This window comes from Chiloscyllium plagiosum, unplaced genomic scaffold, assembly GCF_037043375.1.
Source record: "Chiloscyllium plagiosum isolate Xiang-an unplaced genomic scaffold, Cpla_swu_hap1 HiC_scaffold_1, whole genome shotgun sequence".
In the NCBI taxonomy this organism is placed as follows: Eukaryota; Metazoa; Chordata; class Chondrichthyes; order Orectolobiformes; family Hemiscylliidae; genus Chiloscyllium; species Chiloscyllium plagiosum.
Genome location: NW_028270139.1, coordinates 58,205,657 through 58,215,494, shown reverse-complemented (window position 1 = coordinate 58,215,494; position 9,838 = coordinate 58,205,657). Strand labels below are relative to the sequence as shown.

The window sequence follows — 9,838 nt, the reverse complement described above, 5'->3', positions numbered from 1 at the left end:
AGCTTCTCTCTCACTTGACTTTTTGCTGTCTATGGTTGGCTGCTCATAAGAATTCAACTAAATCCCTGTATGGAAGTTTGTGCGTTGCATTTCACAATATTCATATGGATATGTTTCATAGGTAATGACAATTACCCAAAGAATTTAGATTATTGTGGAAACATACTTGGTTCATGCTAAACTACAACTGGCTGTTACTGGATGCTATTTCATCTAGGTTTTTCAAGGGTGCTTTCTTATCAAAAATGCTTATATGCTTAGAGCTGCCTGTCTACAGAAATCTGACTAAATTCCACTGTCTTTTCTCACAGGATCCTTTTATGACAGCCATGGAACATTTCATTACCTTATCCAGTAACTCTGTATGGAGAGCACAAGCCTGGATGTGAAAGTCTGCAAGATGCATCTGCCAACTCCTTTCGGCCATAATGTATCAGCTAAAAAGCCTCGGGTAGCCATTTTGTCAACTTAGTCATAAGCCGCTACAACAGGGCGGTGTTAGGAGAAGAGGTAAGGGGAGGGATGAGGAGATATGGGGAGATTCCATGGTGCTGGAATGCTTTGATGGTTTGGTTGATTTACTTTCAAGCTGCATTCATCGGCAGGCTTTACACCTGTGAGGAAAATACACTCTGGAAATCTTTTAGGGAACGGAAGGGCACTAAGAGGACAAATAGCCCAAGTCTACATGGATTTGGCCATTTCAGTTTGCCATGTCATATGTGAAGTGGCATTTTGGGCATGGTGAAATTGGCAATTGGAAGATTAAACTTCTCATGTAAATGTCCTTGCATGTGCATGGCTGAGAATTTCCTGAGGGCTACCGGATACTTCAGTGACTTAAGTTGAGTGATTCATGGGTCCCCACATTAGACGCTCAGGTCATTTTTTTATTAGTGACCTTCACTGTCACTGAATCAAAATCCTGGATTTCCCTCCTTAAGGGTCAATCCACAGCAGATGGTCTGCAGCGGTTCAAGAAGGCAGCTCACAACCAACTTCTCAAGAGCAACTAGTGATGGGCAATAAATACAGGCCAGAAAATGTGTTGCTGGAAAAGCGCAGCAGGTCAGGCAGGATCCAAGGAACAGGAGAATCGACGTTTCGGGCATAAGCCCTTCTTCAGGAAAATAAATACAGGCCAGCCAACAATACCTACATCCCACAAATGAATGAATAAATCAATAAAATGCATTGTGGTGCAGAGTTAAAAGAATAAAATTTGGCTCAGTTCGCTGAGAAAATATTTGTTGATTCTATTAGGTATATATTTATATATGTATGAATGAGAACTGAAAATGAATTTTTGGACATTGCTGGGTTGCAAAGGATTTATTCTGTAATTGCCTAGAACTGGAAAGTCGAAAGGTTCAAGTAGATGCAGAGCTGGGCTGAGAGGTGGCAAATGGAGTTTAATGCGGACAAGTGTGAGGTGATTCACTTTGGTCAGAGTAACTGGAATGCAAAGTACTGGGCTAATGGTAAGATTCTTGGTAGTGTAGATGAGCAGACAGATCTCGGTGTCCAGGTACACAGATCCTTGAAGGTTGCTGCCCAGGTTGACAGGGTTGTTAAGAAGGCATACAGTGTTTTAGCTTTTATTAATAGAGGGATCGAGTTCAGGAACCATGAGGTTATGCTACAGCTTTACAAAACTCTGGTGCGGCCACACTTGGAGTATTGTGTACAGTTCTGGTCACCGCAGTATAAGAAGGATTTGGAAGCTTTGGAAAAAGTGCAGAGGAGATTTACTAGGATGTTGCCTGGTATGGAGGGAAGGTCTTACGAAGAAAGGCTGAGGGCCTTGAGGCTGTTTTCATTAGAGAGAAGAAGGTTGAGAGGTGACTTAATAGAAACATATAAGATAATCAGAGGGTTAGATAGGGTGGACAGGGAGAGCCTTTTTCCAAGAATGATGACGCCGAGCACAAGGGGGTATAGCTTTAAATTGAGGGGTGATAGATATAGGACAGATGTCAGAGGTAGTTTCTTTACTCAGAGTAGTAAGGGTATGGAATGCTTTGCCTGCAATGGTAGTAGATTTGACAACTTTAAGTACATTTAAGTCGTCATTGGACAAGCATATGGACATACATGGAATAGTATAGGTTAGATGGGCTTCAGATTGGTATGACAGGTCGGCGCAACATCGATGGCCGAAGGGCCTGTACTGCACTGCAATGTTCTATGTTCTATGATGGGTTATTGGCTATTTACAAAAGCAAACATGACTCAGGAAAGCAGTATCCAGCAAAGTGTTGAGAGAGAGAGGGAGAAGATTGGGGCATTGTTCTCTCATTCTGAAGAAGGGTCACTGGACCCGAAACGTTCACTCTGATTTCTCTCCACAGATGCTGTCAAACCTGCTGAGTTTTTCTAGTGATTTCTGTTTTCCTTTTGGGAGACAAACTTGGATTGTTTTTATTGGAGTATCGGAAGCTGACGGGGCAGCTGATAGAAGTATATAAAATTATGAGAGGCAGGGATAGAGTGGATTGTCATGAATCTGTTTCTCAGAATGGATTTGTCAAACATTAGGCATCATAAGTTTAAATAAAAGGGGAAAAGTTTAAAAGTATGTAAGGCAAGTTCTTTTACACAGAGGTGGTAGATACCTGAATGCGCTGCCAGGGTAAGTGGTAGAAGCCAACACAGTGGCTATGTTCGAGAGACACATGAGCAGACAGAGAGCAGAGGAATCTGGTCCATGTACAGATGGGATTTCTTTCGAAAGGCATCATGGTCCACACAGACATGGTGGCTGAAGGCCTTGGTCCTGTCCTGTGCAGTTCTATGTACTATATTCTGAATAAATTAGATAAGGAGAAGTGTTTCTTGATTATAAAGTGATCAAGAATGAGAAGATATAGATGTAAACTGGTTTGCAAATGTGACATGAGAAACAAACGTCAACACAAGTGTTGCTGGTTTAGAATATATTGCCTCGAATTAGGGTGATGCAGAAAACAAAAAATGCTGGAAATCACAGTGGGTCAGACAGCATCTGTGGAGAGAGAACAAGCTCACGTTTCGGGTCTAGATGACTTATCAGAGCTGAGCTGAAATGTGGTAGGGGCAGCGTTTACGCAAGAGTGGAATGTAGAGTGCTGGGGGGAGATCAGGTGTTAATAATGCACCCTTTCTCCCTTAGCAATCCACCCCCATCCCACCCGCAACTATTGATTAAATGCTGTCCCCTCCACACTTCACGTCAGCTCTGATGAACAGTCATCTAGACTCGAAACATTAGCTTGTTCTCTCTCCATGGATGCTGCCTGACCCGCTGTGATTTCCCACAATTATTTTGTTTTAAGGACAAATGCCAGTATCTGCAATACCCTGTTCCTAGTATGGTGGTGTAGGTTCAGTTCAGGCATTCAAGAGGTCACAATGTCATTATCTCTAAAGAAACAATGTTTAAGGATACAGGAAAAGGCAGGAGAATGTTACTAAATCATAATGGTCATTATGGTAATTGGGGAAGACACAATGGGCTGAATGATCTGCTTCTGCACTTTACCATTTCTGTGACTCTGATAAAAGCTTCTTTTGTTCCAGTTAACTGTAATAAAGAGAATTAAATTGATTTCTTGATGAGTGAATAAGACATTTTTAGTTTTGATTCAGCTCATGGGATAGTATTTCCAATTCTTCCTACCAAAATTGTAATAATACATTTACATAAACTTTATTTCACTTCATAAGGGTTTTTTGAATGCTTATATAAAAATACTCAACCTTTCAGAAACTAAGTCTATAAGTTGTATGGGAAAAGCAACGAATAAACACACAAAAGTTGATTTTGTGGGAGGTTAGAAATGTAGTTTCTGCAGGTGGGGGGAGGGGTGTTGCGGGGGTGGGACATTATGCAAACGATCGCGGAATTCTTGTAGCATGTAGCATACTTAAGGCTAAGACTTTAATGAATGTAGAGGGTCTTTTAAAGAAAATAGTTTTAAGCTAGGAAATAACTTTAAAGTGTTGTAGTTGACCACACAAAGAAGCAGCAGGGGCATTTCACAATAAAGCTTATAGTATGATAAGAGAAACTGGATAAAAGAGCAAGCTGTAACAAACAAGGAACAAAGAATGCAAACATACAAGGACAGCAGGATGGCCAGATAAGAAAATAACTAGAGAGAAAAAAAAACAAGTGAGGTAATCGGCTTATGATAGGATGAGAAAAGGGAGGTGTGATTCCGCAACTTGTAAACTGAATAAGAAAGCTAACATGCTGTGTTTTCGTACGCATTTCTGCTTGATTGCAGAAGCGTCCAGTACTTGCAAGGCTGTAATAAATTGTTCTTGTTTCCAAGGCTTTGTCTCAGGCTGATGTATGAGTGAGTTCTGTTTCTCACAATTGGGGGCTCGTCCGGGATCCAAAGCTCCGACCGCTCAACACTCTTGGGATGATGGGGGAGGTGCACCTCGCTGATTTCAGTGATCTCCGACTCCGTTGCTTGTCGTTCACGGTTTGGGCGAGTACGACCCGGACAGGGAGACCCTGGAAACAAGGTGGACAGACGCGGCGGGTTCGGTCGGGCAACTCTTGTGCACAAGACCAGGGTAGGGAAAGGTCTTAAAGGATATATCCGGGTGACCGGGGGCAGCGGTATTTGCTGCAGGAATTGCCGTGGGATGGGGTGCACCGAAATGACCAGGTAACTGTGCACAGACCAAGGTAAGAAAAGAGACCTTTAAGTATTGCCTTGGTGGTCGGGACGTACGAAGGTACGGGGAATTGGCAATATATAAAATAAAGCATATGTCAATGGAAAACAGCCTGTGTCAGAAGGGCTAGTAGCTGAAGGGCTACTGAGGGTGCACGTCGTAACTAACTTATGGCTAGACATCCAGAAAAATATTCAAAAGCTACAGGAGTTGTTGCAGGAAGCTCAAAGTGTCTGTGAGATACGGTGTCTGTGTGTGTGTGAGAGAGAGAGAGAGAGAGAAAAGAGCTGTACAGCTAGTAGAAAGTTTAACCCTTTGTGATTCGGTTTGAATGCACATTTGCTTGTTGGTGATTGAATGTTTGTTTTGTTCCCTGGAGCTTGAGATCTAGGACTGTTTTGAATCTGATTTCTACTATGGAAATTTTAACATGATTTATTTTAAGGTTAAGGATTTTACAGATTATGAAATAAAATGTTAACTTCTGTTCTTTTTACAGGTCATGACTGTCTTGCTATCAGTTTCTAACTAATCTCTTTTATCCTTACATAAAAGTGATTTATGGAGAACAGTTGAAGTCTCAATAAGCATATAATTGATCAGATTAATCGGACGAGTAAGGTGTCTAGTCAGGACCCTGAAGGGGGTGTGGAACAAGGTGACACCGGACCTCATTAAGATTAATTAAATTAGCAACAATGGGAGGCACGGGGAGTTGCCTGTGTAACGATCGATCGGTAAATAATGTTAAAGGGGATATATCCCGCCCGACAGTTCTTTGAGGAGAATGTTGGGTAATTAGGAACATAACTCCTGGATGCGGGAGAAATGTAAGGCTATAATGATAAACTATTGTTGTTTTGTCTGGACTAGAGAAAGTATTAAGGCGCCTGGTATTTTTTGGCCCAAATATGGGTCCGATGAGGATTGGCTGTGTCAAGATCTTAATATATATGTCAATCGAAAAGAACCGTACAGTCAAAGAGAGTCCGGTTATGCGGCTTGTTGGATAGGGAGTGCGGAAGTAAAATTGTGTCCCATGAATACGGAGGAATCAGGGAAAGAACAGAAAAAGAATGCACAAGGGAAGCCACAATGGGATCCGTTAACGTGTTTGCCGCCCCCATATACTACTCCCCGGAACGAGCCTACAGCTCCCGAAGTAGAACCGAGTCCAGACACAGAAAGGGGAACGGACTCTGAACTAAAAGATGCAGAACCTGAGCAGAGGGGGTGGGGGGGGGGGGCACCCAGAGTCATTCGAGCCATCACATGTAAAGGAGGGGCAGAGATAATGGAAAATGGAAAATTATGTCCCTTACGAGAGGTTCCGGTTGGGGAAGGTACAATCGGATATGTAAACGCTCCCTTAACTAGCAGTGAAGTTAGGGTCTTTAAAAAGGAAATGAAAAGTTTAATAGAGGATCCGGTTGGACTAGCCAAATAATTAGATCAATTCCTAGGGCCTAATTTATTTACCTGGGGAGAACTGATGGTAATTTTAGGAACATTATTTTCAGGGGAAGAACGAGGTATGATTAGGAGAGCGGCTTTATAGGAATGGGAAAAGAAGCACCCAGTTGGGGAAGAAGGGGTCCCAGCAGAACAGAAATTCCCAAATGTTGACCCTCATTGGGAAAATAATGACAGAGAAGATAGGGAGTGAATGCGGGATCTACGAGAAATGGTAATATTAGGAATTAAAGAGGCGGCACCTAGATCACAAAACTTTGTTAAGGCCTTTGAAGTACGACAAGAGAAGGATGAAACCCCTTCTGCATTTCTTAAAAGGCTCAAGGAGGCCACAAGGAAGTATTCGGGAATGGATCCCGATAATCAGATAGCACAGGGACTCTTAAAGGTCCAGTTTGTAACTAAATCATGGCCGTACATACAAAAGAAATTACATAAATTAGATGGATGGAGTAAAAGACAGATGGAAGAACTGTTATGTGAGGCACAGAAAGTGTATGTGAAAAGGGAAGACGAGAAGCAGAAACAGAAAGCCAAAATGATGGTGGAGGCAGTAGAAGAAATAACAAAAAGGAGAATGGGATCAGGGGATAACAGGAAGGGTAGGGGAGGACACGAAAGACAAGGGTCAGATACCCGGGAAAGGAGGCAACAGGCAGGGTGTTACCTTTACGGGAACGTGGGGCATTTTAAACGGGAATGCCCGGAATTAGCACGAGAAAGGGAAGCCGTTTCCCTAATGACCTTAGTGAAGATTACGGGAGTCAGGGGTTCCTGCCTCCTGCGACCCACCGGGAACCCTTGATAAATTTAAAGGTGGAACCTGAAGGGGAGGAGGCAGTAATTTTGGTGGACACGGGAGCGGCACGACCATCCCTAAGTTTTAGACCTACTGGTGTTAAATTGACTAACAAGAATCTCAGCATTTCCGGAGTAAAAGGTGAGGAATACTTGGTGCCTATTTTTGAGCCAACCCTAATTAGAGGAAATGATGAGGAAGTGACAGGACAATTACCAACTGATGAGTTTTTAAAGAACTATATTGTGGCGCTCGGCTCTTCTTTGTCTGTCCTTAGGAAGAAGGGTCTGTTGACCCAGACACCGCCACTTGAGTTCGCCGTACGTCAAATGCAACTGGGTGATAGTGTCCTGATCAAAACCTGGAAAGATACCAAACTGCACCCAAGCTGGGAGGGACCGTTCCTAACCCTCCTGACTACTGAAACAGCCGTCCAAACTGCTGAAAAAGGGTGGAGTCATCACACTCATGCTAAGGGCCCCATGGACGCTCCTTCCCCTTCGGCAGAGTGGCAAGCTCATCCGACAGACAACCCTCTGAAAGTCAGGCTGAGCAAAAAGAATGGGCTGAGATAAGAGACTATTAAGTATTGGTTAAAAAAACTGTAGAGGAGAAAGTGAGGATTGCAGATGCTGGAGATCAGAGCTGAAAATGTGTTGCTGGAAAAGTGCAACAGGTCAGGCAGCATCCAAGGAGCAGGAGAATCGACGTTTCGGGCATGAGCCCTGAAGAAGGGCCATTCCTGAAGGGCTAATGCCCAAAACGCTGCCTGACCTGCTGCGCTTTTCCAGCAACACATTTTCAGCTAAAAAAACTGTATCCCAAAACAATTGTAACTGTTGCATGGACTCACTCCTCCCTGGTATTTAAAGGGTTAGGGAATAAACAGATAGGGTTGTGAGCTGAAATGAATGGTCAGCTTTATGTTGTCATGATAATATTGGCGCTAGCTGCCAAGGGGGTTGGGAAAAATGATTTTACCACTTTATGACAGAATTATGCTAAACTAAAGGGACATACCGACTGTTGGGTATGTGAGGAAATCTCATACCATGGGGAATCTGGAATTCCTCTCACAGTAATCCACTTAACAAAAGAGAAGTGTACGATGTACAACAATTTGACTCGGGCTCAAATGATACAACTTGGAGATTTGAAAGGGGTAATTATAACTTTGCGGGGTGGTTCCCTCGACCAGCCCCGAAAGCTCTGGGTGCTATCGATGGCCTTAGAGTTTCCCCACCAGAAGGAGCAGTAAATACCACTTGTTTCTGTAATCAGAATGATACCGCACCCTTCTGATTAGGAAAATCATCTTGTGTCTACACCAGCCAAGCCACTGCCATGACCATTCCCCGAATATTGAATGGGACATACTGGGTGTGTGGCTTAAAGGCCTACCCATTTATCCCTGGTGAGAAGTATGTTTGGAGTGGCGGATGTAACGGGAATGGATGCTGGGACCATCCAGTTCAAACACTGCCTCAAAACCAGAAAGGTTGGAGTGGCTGCTGCTACCTCGCCTATATAATTCCCCACTTGAGGCTGTTAAAGAGAGCCACAAAAATACCTTGGAATAAACAGGGAGAAAGGCGAGTAACCCGGAAAGTAACCGAAGGAGATCGCCTCCTCTGGACTTTGATACCGATGTATGGGACCGCTCGAGCAGGAGTAGAAATACAAAAGTTGGCAGCTTCCCTGGAAGAGTTGGCCAACAATACTGCTGATGCGTTGGCCGAAACCCAATCCCAAGTAGCAGCCATAACGACCGAAATGATTGCCACTAGGCTAACGACCCTTCAGAACAGGATGGCTCTAGATTATATTCTGGCAGAGAAAGGTGGTACCTGTGCACTAATTGGGGAAGGTGGTTAGTCAATCTGGCTATCTATGGATTATTGATATTAGTGGGTCTGGTGGTAGGGTTCAATGTCCTAAAATGGATGATGAGCCGACTGATGACATCCCTTGGGGAAGGAACCCAAATAAATCATCAGATGCTTTTACAATCAGCAGGTGATATGCAACAAAGAGAAAGTCAAAGAATGCTTCTAGAGTTTGAGGGATGAACAACACAAATGTAAAATGTAAGATTGTGAACCTCATCGCCAAAAGGTGTAAGATGGAAAAACATAAGAAAATGAATTAAAAGAGACTTAGTAAGTGCAGAAACAACAGTTAGAGAAAAAGAAAAAGGGGGCATTGTGGGATTGTGGGAGGTTAGAAATGCAGTTTCTGCAGGTGGGACATTATACAAAGAGTCGTGGAATTCTTGTAGCATGTAGCATACTTAAGGCTAAGACTTTAATGAATGTAGAGGGTCTTTTAAAGAAAATAGTTTTAAGCTAGGAAATAACTTTAAAGTGTTGTAGTTGACCACAAAAAGAAGCAGCAGGGGCATTTCACAATAAAGCTTATAGTATGATAAGAGAAACTGGATAAAAGAACAAGTTGTAACAAACAAGGAACAAAGAATGCAAACATACAAGGACAGCAGGATGGCCAGATAAGAAAATAACTAGAGAGAAAAAAAACAAGTGAGGTAATCGGCTTATGATAGGATGGAAAAAGGGAGGCGTGATTCTGCAACTAGTAAACTGAATAAGAAAGCTAACATGCTCTGTTTTCGCACGCATTTCTGCTTGATTGCAGAAGTACTTGCAAGGCTGTAATAAATTGTTCTTGTTTCCAAGGCTTTGTCTCAGGCTGACTTATGAGTGAGTTCTGTTTCTCACGATTTTAAATCCCATAAAATCAATAGTGTTAATGGTAAGCATTATCATTACAAATGATGTTAATTGTAAATAAGCACATTGCCTCCAAACTGCAATCTATACATTGATGAACCAGACAGTCGGACACTATTACTGTCAGGATATTTCACTCTATATCACT

At 42.8% G+C, this 9,838-nt stretch overlaps 1 pseudogene; it reads left to right on the top strand.

The window, feature by feature from the left end:
- Nucleotides 1–6,843: 6,843 nt before the first annotated feature.
- Nucleotides 6,844–8,818, top strand: LOC148152127 (uncharacterized; annotated as a pseudogene).
- Nucleotides 8,819–9,838: the final 1,020 nt, after the last annotated feature.